This window comes from Pangasianodon hypophthalmus, chromosome 16, assembly GCF_027358585.1.
Source record: "Pangasianodon hypophthalmus isolate fPanHyp1 chromosome 16, fPanHyp1.pri, whole genome shotgun sequence".
NCBI classification, from domain to species: Eukaryota; Metazoa; Chordata; class Actinopteri; order Siluriformes; family Pangasiidae; genus Pangasianodon; species Pangasianodon hypophthalmus.
Genome location: NC_069725.1, coordinates 3931147 through 3943978, shown reverse-complemented (window position 1 = coordinate 3943978; position 12832 = coordinate 3931147).

Genomic DNA, 12832 nt, shown 5'->3' with positions numbered 1-12832 from the left:
CACAAAATTCACATTTTTTTTCCTTTGAGATTTTCCTGTGCACTTCCATACAAGTGAAAGATAGTGTTTTTTGAAAGTGTGTTATTGATTATTGTGACCTTAATGCCATCACAATTAAATAATCCTACCCTTTCTTTTAGTTTCTACAACCAAACAGCGATTTTGTAATTCAAAGTATTTCATGAGATTATATACAAAATCAAAGTCAGAGACCACTCATTTTGAATACAAAATGATGTCAAACAGACTTATGAATGCTCTGTTCTTGTTGGAGGCATTTGTCAATTTTACACTGGAAATACAGGTTGTAATTTTATATATGATATGTGCATGCATCCATTCTGTTAAGAACACATCTAGAATGTTTGTCAGGTTCTGACACATCTACTGGGAAATCAGTTCCAAGAAAACAAATGTTTCTTCCACTAAACCACCACTTCATTCCTTACCATGTGATTAGCTCATAAGAGGTGAAAGATAAGATAAAAAGATAAGTAAGATAAAAGGGTGTTGGCAGTCATGGACTGGTTGGAGTTACAATTTTTTTAATGTTCTTGGTTCAGTAATTTTAGCTTAGTTGCTTCCCTTCTTATATCATTCCTTAATAAAGGGCCATAAAAAATAAGCCACTTTTCTCCAGACCCCTGTGCCAAACTTCAATTCATAATGGAGGTAGTTGCTTCAACAGGTCATAATGGTTCTGCCTCAACAACAAGGCCTTTCCTAAAATGGATCTGTGTGCATGAGTCTCTTAAAATTGCCTCCAGCAGGAGAAGCATGTGGTGATTGGGGGCTGTTGGCCATTAAGTGGACCTTCAAGGAGTGGAAATACTGATTGGTGAGATCTCAAGGCCTATTTGTAGTCATCAACTGCTATTGGATCCTTGCTCATCAAGACTTCCAAGACACTCCACTCGGGATAAGCCAGGTGAGCCCTATTCACCTGTTACACTAGGTGAACTATAATGTATTCATGATGAAGACTGCAATCCCAAAGGAAGCAGGTACCATGATCCATGACTTGTCAATTGTTGCGTCTGCCATCTGAGACACTAATGAAGCTATTTGCAAAGGAATAACCAATGACCCCATTCCAGACAACTACCCAGCTGACAAAAGGTATCGCTGTTGGAATGGGACACCCAGGTATGGACCATTCAGGCACTTAGCAGTTTGGTAGCATACCTTGCCATAAAATGTCCAGTCATGTGGTTCATGCACCACAACTATGCCCCCACAATTCCTTTCTGCTGGTAACACCTCAAAAAACCTGCTCACATCTACTCATTTACCATTCCCAGAAGGCAGCACTACGTCATACATAAGTCATAGTTGATAGAGTTTCTAAAGCCTCAAGCTTACTGAACATCTTTTTAGAGAAATTGACTGTTTTAATCAAACATTCTTTCACCAAAATCTATATGGCTAATGGTTTGTGGACACCTGACCATCACACACATATCCATATCCCATTCCAGATGTAGTCCCCAGCCACAAGAGCATTAGTGAGGACAGGCACTGATGTTGGGCGAGGAGGCCTGGGGAGCAGTTGACGTTCCAATTCATCTTAAAGATGTTCAGTGGGGTTGAACAAGGCCACTCATGTTCTTCCACTCCAACCTTGGCAAGCCATGTCTTCATGGACCTCACTTTGTGCACAGGGGCACTGTCGGGCTGGAACAGGTGTGTGCTTGACCCCTTAGAAAGACATTCTATACATTCGTGTGCTTCGAACTTTGTGGCAACAGTTTGGGTAATGCCCATATATAGGTGCGATGTCAGGTGTCCACAGACTTTTGGCCATATAGTGCATCATACATGAAAATATAGTTTCAGACAGACAATACAGTTCACTTCAGCAGCATAGACAGATTTCACTGAGAAGTCACCTTGGGACTTGTAACTGGCTACCACCCACATAAAACTCTGCTGCAGCATTCCTTCACAGATATCACACCCTACTAGCGCACCCTGGGTTATCAGCCTCCACTGTTCCAATGGATTCCTGTGTTGGCCTCGGCAGTGGATGCATGGGTCAGGAAAGACAAGCAAGTTTGGGAGGAGGTTCCCACATGATTCCAACAGGCAGTACACAATCACAAATAATGGTGGTCTAAAAATACAGAAACTCTCCTGTAGTCCAACCTGGTCACTGGTTGTGGCTACCTACCTCTGACCTCTACCTTTTGTCAGGACACAGTAACTTATCACTTGTCTTTACACCAATCTTACAAAATCATCAGTTTCATGTGTCCCTTCTAAGGCTGGTGGTTTCTGGTCCCCTGGTGGATGCAGTGCCCTCCAAGATCACTACACTTCTTCAAAAGTGGATGGAGCTCCTGTACACATTGCTAATTACTAAGTTCACAGAGTCAGACAGGCCGGGTATATGACCAATGACATCCCAGACCTCTACCAAACTGACAATTTTCATTGTAATTATCTTGGCCAACCTGCTCCTCAATCACACAGCTAGTCCCCAGGTTGGGGTGTCTGGGGACACGTCACTGCAAGGAGTAGGGGTAGTGCCACATTCCAGTCCAGCCATACTTTTGGCTGGGTATTCCATCACTCTTATGTGCTGGCTTACTAACCACATGTCCAGTCTGCTATCTCACCTGTTATTTATTAGTTCTGTGTATTTAATGTTACCTAGACTACCTCATTTTTTGCAAAGTCCTGCTATTTTTCTGGTGTGCAACTCTAAGCTTTCTCTTGTGTTTCCTTACCTTCTATTCCTTGATTACATCTTTAGATATCCTAGATGTCTGAATAGCTAAGTCTTCAAATGATGTGTAAAGACCTACCTCTTCCGGAAGTACTTAAATTAGCACGTTAATTAAAAAAGGTGTGTTGTCTGTGTGCTTTTCCTACTATAATACCTTCCTAATAAAGTTTTTCCACTGATGGTATTCTTAGTCCATGACCTAGAGAACCAGTATCAGGATATATTTATTAATAGAGAATTCAAATCACTTCTGTAAGTCGCTCTGGATAAGCCAAATGCCATAAATGTGAATGTAAATCTTTGACTTGTTATATGAAATTGCTCTAAACACACTCTGTCATTATATCCTTCACCTAGCATTTTCTACAGAAATGAAGGCGTGGCTGCTGAGGGAACTTGCCTAATCCTGACAGACATTAAAATTAAAAGGATAAACACTGGTGTGTTATTGCAATAACAACACTATTGTGTTTTCTATATAATTGCTATCTGTAGGATTTTGTCTAAATTGCTTTTTTAATGCTTGGGTGGAATCATGATCTTAATCTGGCACTGTACCTCATATCACTATTTTAATCTGCAAACATGTAGCCTTTTTTTCTATGGATGTGTGTGTGTTTGTGTGTTTCTACATCATCCAGGTGTGGTGACGCTGATGTTTTGATGTTTTCTCTTTGTTGGCATGTTGCCAGATTGCTGAAGGCAGTTTAGGGAATGTAGGAAGGTTCTTGGAAGAGGACACTACAGATTTGGCTTTCTTTCAATGTTATCTTAAAGGTAAAGCTTTCACTTCTTATTTATTCTTATTTTTTGAGGCTTTGCTTTTATATTTTCGGTAAGAAAAATATAACCAACTTTCATTTAAAACTGCATTTGATTAAGTGAAAGTGAAAGTGAAGTGAAGTGTGGCCAAGTATGGCGACCCATACTAGGAATTTGTGCTTTGCATTTAACCCATCCAAGTGAGCACACACACACACACACACACACACACACACACCGTGAACACACACCTGGAGCAGTGGGCAGCCTTTTTTTGCTGCGGCGCCCGGGGAGCAGTTGGGGTTCGGTGCCTTGCTCAAGGGTCTCACCTCAGTCGTGGTACTGAGGGTGGAAGAGAGCGCTGGTCATTCACTCCCCCCACCTACAATCCCTGCCGGACCCGAGACTCGAACCCACAACCTTCAGGTTCACCTTCAGGTTGCAAGTCCGACTCTCTATCCATTAGGCCACAGTGTCATGCGTATTTAAATAATTTCTATATTTGAGTAATTTTAATGCAGTAAATGTTCCTTGATAAAAGAAGTCATTATTATAATAAAATGATTTCTGCTTGCTTAGTGTGAGTCCTGGTCTTGTAAATCATAATTGAGTGGCACATCACTGATTGTAAATGAGTAAAAATACTTCCTGCTCCAGTTGGTGTGTAAACTTATGAATGACTACAGTTACAGTGAGGGGGAGGAGCTCAAAGATTTGTTAGGTGCTCTTAGATTTAATTACTTCATTCATATCAAATGTGACACTACTCTCAATTCATAGCATGGGATCTGAGCTGATGCTCTGAATCTAATCTGATGAATCCATGAGATGCAGTCTTAACAGTAAAAAATGGACTTTAAAACGCACCATGATATTTAAAAAAGCACAAAAGATGAACGTTTACATTTGTTGAGAACTACATAGGGATGAAGTTTTATTGACGAGTCCAAAGACATTGGAGATTTTCCTTTTACTAATAGTAAAGATAGCATCTGATATCTGATTGTCAGTGTCATGCTGATATTAGCTGAAAATTCTGGATTGGATATTGGAGAAACAAAGAGAACCAATATAACTTGATTCTGTAACAAACATAGCCTGAAATATCATAGAATTGCTCGTAGTGCAATGAAATATAAAGCAACATAAAATAGGTCACATGATAATAACAGCACATTACCAGAACATCAGCTACCTATTTAGAAATAGTTTGCATGCAAATGCACTGTGATATTTGTTTTTTTGTTGTTGTTTGAAGAGTTTAAAAAATGAAAAAATAATAAAAATAAAAATGCTAATAAAAATAATAAATTATTAAAAGTAAGGAAAGTGCTTCAATAAAAAATGTAGTTTTTTAAAACATAGTAGCATAGTTTAAAAAAATATCAGATTGGTCTTGGACAATACTTTTGCTCTTGGTATGAGAAAAAAAAGAAAAAGTCATATTGTGTTATCATCTATTTAAAACTTTCAAAACTATCCTGCTTTCCTGTAAGAATGACCAGTATTCTCAACAAAATTTAATTTAATTTAATTTAATAAATTTAATTTCATCAGCATTCACAGCTTGACCATGCAACACATTGTGCACTGAAAAATAATAATTAAAAAATAATAAATAGTCTTCCACAATTACCAGACACATTATTAGGAATACCTGTATACCTGCTTATTTATGTTTTTATCCAATCAGCCAGTTATGTAAGCAGCGCAAGGCATAAAATTATGCAGATACAGGTCAAGAGCATCAGTCTTCACATCAAATATCAGAATGGGAGAAAAATGTGATCTTAGTGACTTTGACCTTAGCGTGGTAGATGAGCTTGCTTTAAATATTTCATAAACTCATCTAGAGTTTATACAGAATGGTGCGAAAACCAAAAAAACATCCAGTGAGCAACAGCTCTGTGGGAGGAAACAGCTTGTTTGTGAGAAAGGTCAGAGGAGAATGGCTGGACTGGACAAGAAGGCAACAGTAACTCAAAGAACCACTCTTTACAATCATGGAGAGCAGAAAAGGATCTCAGGAAGCACAGCATGTTGAACATTGAGGCAGATGGGCTACAACTGTACACAAGTTTCAGTTTATGACCTCAGTATCTCTGTTGCCTGGAGAATTATAGCTGTGGATTGTTCTCATCACAGTGATACATCCCAGGAACACTGCTGTGCCTGATACACTCATCCCAGCGGCACACACACACACACACAACCATCTCAATGTCACTCCTGTGCTGTGAATGATCCGCCACCTACATAACATCTGGTCAGCGATGATCCTATTTCCACTGATGGACAAGGTAAATAAGAGCTGATTGTAACTGTACACCTTCAAAGCTACTGATATGGTATTCGAACTTGCTAAAGTTTCGCCTAAGTATATTTGCTTGCAAATTCTAATAATACAAGACAAAATGTGGATCAAAGTAAAAGGCAAGAAAGTAAAAAAAAAACCATGTTTGTACTTTTAAGAAGTTCACAGGCAGACAGCAAAAGTAACAGCTTCTTCATACTGATCTTTTTTTTTTTCCTCCTCCTGATCCCTTTGTTCCATCGTAATGTTTACTCTCCCTCTCTCATCTGTCTATCTCTGGATGGATGTTTGCTCGGCCTTGACAGGACAATGGCGTCTCTGAAGTGCCGTGCAGTGGGAGGATGGTGCTGAGGAGTGAATGAGTGAAGAGGAGGGAGTGATATTTCACATTTTCACTCGGTCCTGCGTGTAGGAGGCTCAACACAAGTACTCGGAACTTTACAATGGATTTTCAGTCCAATATAAGAAGGATAGATGATTAACATATCTTGTATAACATATATCCACAAAGTCCCCTTAACCCTCCTGTACTGCTCACTCCATCGCAATTATGTTTTCTATCGCCTGAGGCTATTTCTATAGATTTAGCAATATCAGTGTTTCCTCCCTACAGCCCCATTACAGTTACTGCTGTGGTTTTGTCTCTTTGCTCTGGTTTTGTTTCTTTGATTTCAATTATTTCCATGCACTGTAGCCCATAAACCATTAATATTTCCATAAATCCATATTGAGCAATAGCAAAGTATAAATATCAGTCTAACCTAAACCATTATTTATGCTTAATCTCATGGTTACATTCCAGTACAGCTCCACTATACAGTACATGGAGCATGCAGTTGTTACAATATAAAAAAATAATAAACATCTGGAAACCAATCAGAAATGTGTATTTTTCATGGTATGAACCATGACACTGAAGAAGCACTACTGAAATCATGAATGCTTCAAAATATTAGTACAACCTCTGCAGGAGCTGCAAATAATTTTTAGTTCATTAGTTGCCACAATGCGACCTGGCAAGCATTGCCATTGATTAAAGATCGACATGCTGTACCTTTTATCCATTTATAGTTACATTTAATGTGCGTGTTAGTTCCTGTTATCACTTACATTATAACAGCTACAGCATGTCGATCTTTAATGAATAAATTGTAATTGTTGGCAAATTGCAGTTGTGTAAGAGGAATAAAACACTTTGGAATGTGCTGTTATAGGAAAATAGTCAACTTTGGGGTTGTAACGGTAACTCATGTCAGGCTGCACTGATTATTTTCCTATAACAACCCACCCCCCAAGTGTTTTATTCCTTACATAGTATTGTCAATTACAAATGCAAAAGTTGACAGTTAGTCAGATATGAGAGTTTAACACATACATGAGACATATTGGAACATAACCAGAAAAGAAATAATGCATAGTTCAGATATATTGGTTCTTTAACGTGAACACACATTTTTTCCACCTGTGAAGCGCTGCAGCTGTCGGCTCACTCTCAAGGCCGACTTTGCACGGTATCCTTTGTTTTATTCCAGGCGTGTCACAAACACTTCCTCCGGTGTTTGGCACCGTAACTATGGCTACGATGCTGACGCACAGGTCTGATGAAAGCTCGGATCCGTCACACCTGTCCGTAACACACGAGCATGTGGAGGAACCAGATCATCATATACGTTTTGTGTGTGTGTGTGTGTGTGTGTGTGTTTACCACGTAATGTTGTGTCGCATCGCTGCAGGCCATGTTGATCTATCTTCTCATCCCAGTGATGATCAATTGAAAAAGTAGTTATGGAAACTGATATGTTCTGTATTAGTACACTACATAGTGATGATAATGATATGAAATTTGACAGCTAAGGTTACGATCATGTAAGCAGCTACAACTCAGGGCTTTTTTGGGCCATATCTGATTTGAGCAGGACAGATTTTCAGCAGTCTATATGGCAAAAAGACAAACAAAATCCTTTTCCAATCAGATTCAAGCCACATCTGATTCAATTTCTGGCCATCACTCATTTTGCCAAGTCAAATCAGATTTCATGTTTTTTTTTTTTTTTTTTAATTGGTGCACCATGCTTCTTGATTCTTGTCATTTGTATTGAGAACATAAATGAAACCTGTTACAATGGGGCAGGTCAGATCAGTGAAGGGTCAGGAGCAGCTCCCTCCCTTTGAATAGCGTTAAAACACATGAAATCCTTTTCCCAATCAGATTCAAGCCACATCTGAATGTGGTTCAAATCCAATTACAATTTCTAGTTGTAAAATCAGGCTTCATGCTTTTTTTTTCTTTTCTGTGCTTCCTGTCAGATGCCAGACATTTGTAACAAGAACCACAACCTAAATGAAACCCAGCATGAAGAGGCAAGTCAGGTCAGTGAAGGAGCCTGGATCTGGGGAAATGAAGAAGTAGTCTGCTTTCTAAACTTTACTTTTTAATTACTGTTGGCTGTGCTAAATTTGGTGAATCTTGCCTATAGATTAAATAATACATGACTAAATTTCCATGTTGGTTGATATCTAACTAATAACTTTCCTCAGGAACCAGTGTGGATATAAAAGCATATACCAACTACATTCACTGAATCAACTGGATTTGGTCTCTTAAGCTTTGTTCATATTACCAAGTTGAAGTGACACAAGTCTGATTTTCTGCCATAGCCGTCTGTGGCCAGGAGTCCAAAAGAACAAAAGTGGCCATGCTGTCTGGGTTGGAGGGACGGCATACACTCTCTCTCCTGTCCATCACAGTGACACTAGACAATTGTGGGTGTCTGTGAACTCATTGTGGAAGAGAGCAGGTAGCACTTTTCTCCAAGGTCGTTACTCTGTCCTGTGACACAACGTGGCAAAACAGTGACTGAAGACAACAACCGCAGTCACGATATTCAGTGGAAGGATGGGGTAATTGATGATTTACTTGATATTTGTGAAAACTGGGAGGAACTTCTTATTTGTCAAAAGTGAGTTACAGTTTTGGAACAATTGCCCAAGAAATTGATGTGTGGATGTGGGCAGTTTTGGATAGTGCTGCAGCCAAGACCACCATTGTCAATTCCAAGACTAGGACTAGCCAAGACTGAATGAAGACCGAGTTTTAAGGGGGTTGAGATCAAGTCAAGATCAAGTCCAAATGAAAGTAAGACCGAGTCAAGATTAAGACCGAAAACCATCAAATCCTTTATGAGGCCAAGTTTTTACTTCAAATACATGGCTTCATTTGTACATTGTGCTGGCAATCTGAGCAAATATCAGAATTGTATAAAAAAGCATCTAATGTGAACGTAACCATAGAATGTACAATACAGACTCAGTTTAAAAGTCAGATTTGGGAAATCTATCAGATTTTTTTTGCTGTGTGAACAAAACCCTAAGATGCAATGATCACGTTGTGAATTACTAATTATACAATATGAAGTAAGCTGTGTCAATGTTAACACCACGTACACTTACAAATCACACATGCTAAAGTTCACAGACATTTTTATTTTAGCTTAAAATGACCTTTATTGCTTGTTAGAAGAAAAAAAAAATTCCATAAAGGTTTCAGTTAGAGAGATTATCGGACTTAGTACTGCTACGCATTTAGTTGACATTTAAAACAATCATAAGGGGTTAAGTGCATCCGGCCTCAGTATGTGCACACAGGTAGAACACACCTGAAGCTCTTTAATATAAAAGACAGCTTGGATTGCATACATGTGTTCAAACTCAGGAATTGTCACAACACCACATACAGGAGCTGCAGATCACAAAGGCTGCTATTTCCTCTCTTGGCTGAGTCCCAGTCCTCAAAATTCATCCAAGATGCCCTAACTCGGCAAACTGCACTTTCTCAGGGAAAATCACATTATTGTGTGTAAGAGGCCGGGAGCATGGGTAGAATATATTAATGCCAAAACCCAGCCTCGTTCTAAGACAGTTCAAGAAGTTCAAGGGTGCAAGAAAGCAGAACACACACTCTCTGGTTGCTTGTTTCTATAACGAGTATGAGAAATCATTCTGGTAAAAATAGACACTGAGAATTTATCATCGCTCTTTGAGAGAAAACTGTCTCAACTTAGCAACATCCAGGAAATGTAATGATGCTGGCTCTATGCAGGGCTTGGCTACACATCTAGTTAGAGGTCTTACTAGAGTGTCAACTGTTTACAGAAACGTCCCAAATGTGAGAGTACACAGAATACTTTCTTCTTGCTAGTGTGTCTTTATGTTCACATGGTTTTATTCTCAGTGTGTGGGAGAGTGAGTGTGTGTAATTCATAATGTGTATCCATAATGCATTGTGTAACTAGGGTTTAACTCTGAGATACGTTTGGGAGTTGGACTGTGTCAGTTTACAAATGTCTACAAATTCAAATAAAAATGTCAGGCTTGAGCTGAGCATGCTGATCTCTAATGCACCACTAAACAACATTTAGCAAGGAATACATCACTTGGGGGTGTGCTGTTAAAGGAAAATACTTAAAGGACATGAAATTACCACCCCAAAGTAATTATTTTCCTATAACAGCACACCTCCAAGTGTTTTATTCCTCTTACACCACAGCAATTTACCAACATTACCATTTTTTATTTCTTAAAAAATAAAACAACTCATTGAACTTTTTTATCTGTTTATAGTCACATTTAATGTTGTGGAATGTCAAACAAAGAGGCTAGTTCCTGTTATCACTTACATTATAGCAACTATAAACTGTTGTTCCCTCACCAGTCTTGTTTTCATTCCTGCAACATTCTCTGTCCTGAAGACTTTCATGTGGTGGAAAACTTACAGTTACAGCTTTACCTCTGAGTGTTACAAAGCGCTGACACTGGAGACTCCTTCCAACAATGTTAAATAAACATCTCCTTACAGTAAACATGTTTTTCTTACAGAATTATGTGGAGTTCCCATCATACTCTGTGAATTCCCTGTGAAATGAGAAGTTACTATAGACATGATAACGTATTAAAGCAAACACATTTATATAAACCTGTGATTGGAATTACAGCTAGAGCTACTATCAGAGCTGTGGTTACAGAAAATCTGTCAACACCTTCTCACCAGTCAGAAATGAGAATTCAGCAGTGTATAATACCAATGAGGCCTATTTTCTCAATGAATTCCCTTCTGCTCAACATTAGCTAATGGCATGTTGCCATTAAGTGGAATGTCTCTAATACTGGAAACAAGTCTGGACTTGTTCTAATCTTGTCATGTTCATAATTTTTATGACAGGATTCCACATAAAATCGTTACAGTGTTATCATGATATTGAATAAAAATGGCTAGCACTGTAGCTAACTAGCATTGTAGCTAACAATTTAGAGCAAATTATAGCCAGAAGTTTAGCATAGCTAAATATAGAAGTGTATAGCGAGTAGTTCAATCACACACTTAAGGCTTAACATGCTAGCATATTATTAGATGTGTCACGCTAATAATAGGACAGCTAAAACATGAATGGATCAATAAGCATTGAACAGGTGGCAGATTTTAGAGCTGTCACTTCCCACAGTAACGCTGCACAGTTAAATGTTCAGGACAGAACTGCAGACTCTCTCTCCATCTAAATGCTAACCACATTGCGGTATCCATTTCTCAAAACATCCGCAAACAACTATCGGCAATCATGTGGAAGTCTTTTTTCTTTCTTTCCTCAGAGAGAAAGAAAGAAAAGGCATGTGGTTAAAGGGCAACATGGCTGTGTGTGAATAAGAACTCCCTATTTGCCCTGCAGGAGTTTGTGGGCTGACATGGCATCTCAGGAATCTTGTCTAATTGCTGTCACTTTGACTCGGCTTGTCTGTTCCCATATCATTAAATATGGCTGAATATGAATGCTCTGTATTACTCATGAAAATGGAACAAGGCACATTTACACTCTCTGTGAGATTAGACCAATTATAAAGATTAGCCGTATGTGCCCATTATTCAGTCTTCTAACCTTTAATCATCAGGATATTGTACATAACGGTTAAGCAACTACCTGGAACACAATGTCCTGTGTGAAGTTTGTTTCTTTAATTAGGCTTCAAGACTAATATAGCTAAGGCATTTACAGTCAAAAGTTTAGCGTTGTGCTAACTGCATAGTAAATATAAATCATTACACAGTCAGCTTGAACAGCTTTGTTGAGTTGTTAAATTAAATTCAGACACTGTTTAGCATAACATGATACAGTACTATTAGATGTGTCATGCTGAAAAATGTGACTAGAACTATAACATTAATGCTAGTCGCTAATACCAGTAAGATCACGCTGCTAGATCTTTATCAAAATTCACAGGAGTTGTCATTCAAACTATCCTTTTTTAACTGAAATAGAGGGAAGTCCAACTGCTAATCTTGTCATGTTCATGTTCATATTTACAAATAGCCACTGTTGTAGTATTTAGGACTATGTTGTTTTTTCTCAGTGGATGAGCCCATGGTTAGCATTTGATGCTAAGTGTAATTTTAGTTGTATGGAGTCCTTTCTGAGTAATTTACTAACACATTTACTGAGGTAAATATTGATATTCACATGTTTCTGTGTCATTTCTACTGTGCTTTTACACTGTATAAAAGTATTAAAATTAACAACTTCATGCTAGCTAAATAAAATATTAGCCTCAGTCCTTAACTAGCTTTTGCAGACATCTATCGTTCGTTCTCATATCAAAAGCACAAATTGGAGCACTGGAGCTTCAAGGCTAGCATAGCTAAAAGTAAGAGAATTTTATATACAGAAGTTTATAATTGTTCTAGCTACTTAGCTAAATCATCACAAACACACACACACACACACACACACACACCTCAAACTGCTTTGTGGAGTCATTCAGTGTCTCAAGTAGACCTGCGTATGTAGTTTTTAACACTGTAATCAATTAAGTGGACAAAAGGACAACACAGAACTAAAAAAACAGGATTTGTTCTCTGACAAATGTCTTATTTGGAAAAACAAAAGGTCTGGTGTAGAGATGTATGCGAATGTGAATATGTTATTCAGAATGAACAGACAATGTGTTCAAAACAGATACAAAAGAAAGATATGAATAAGATA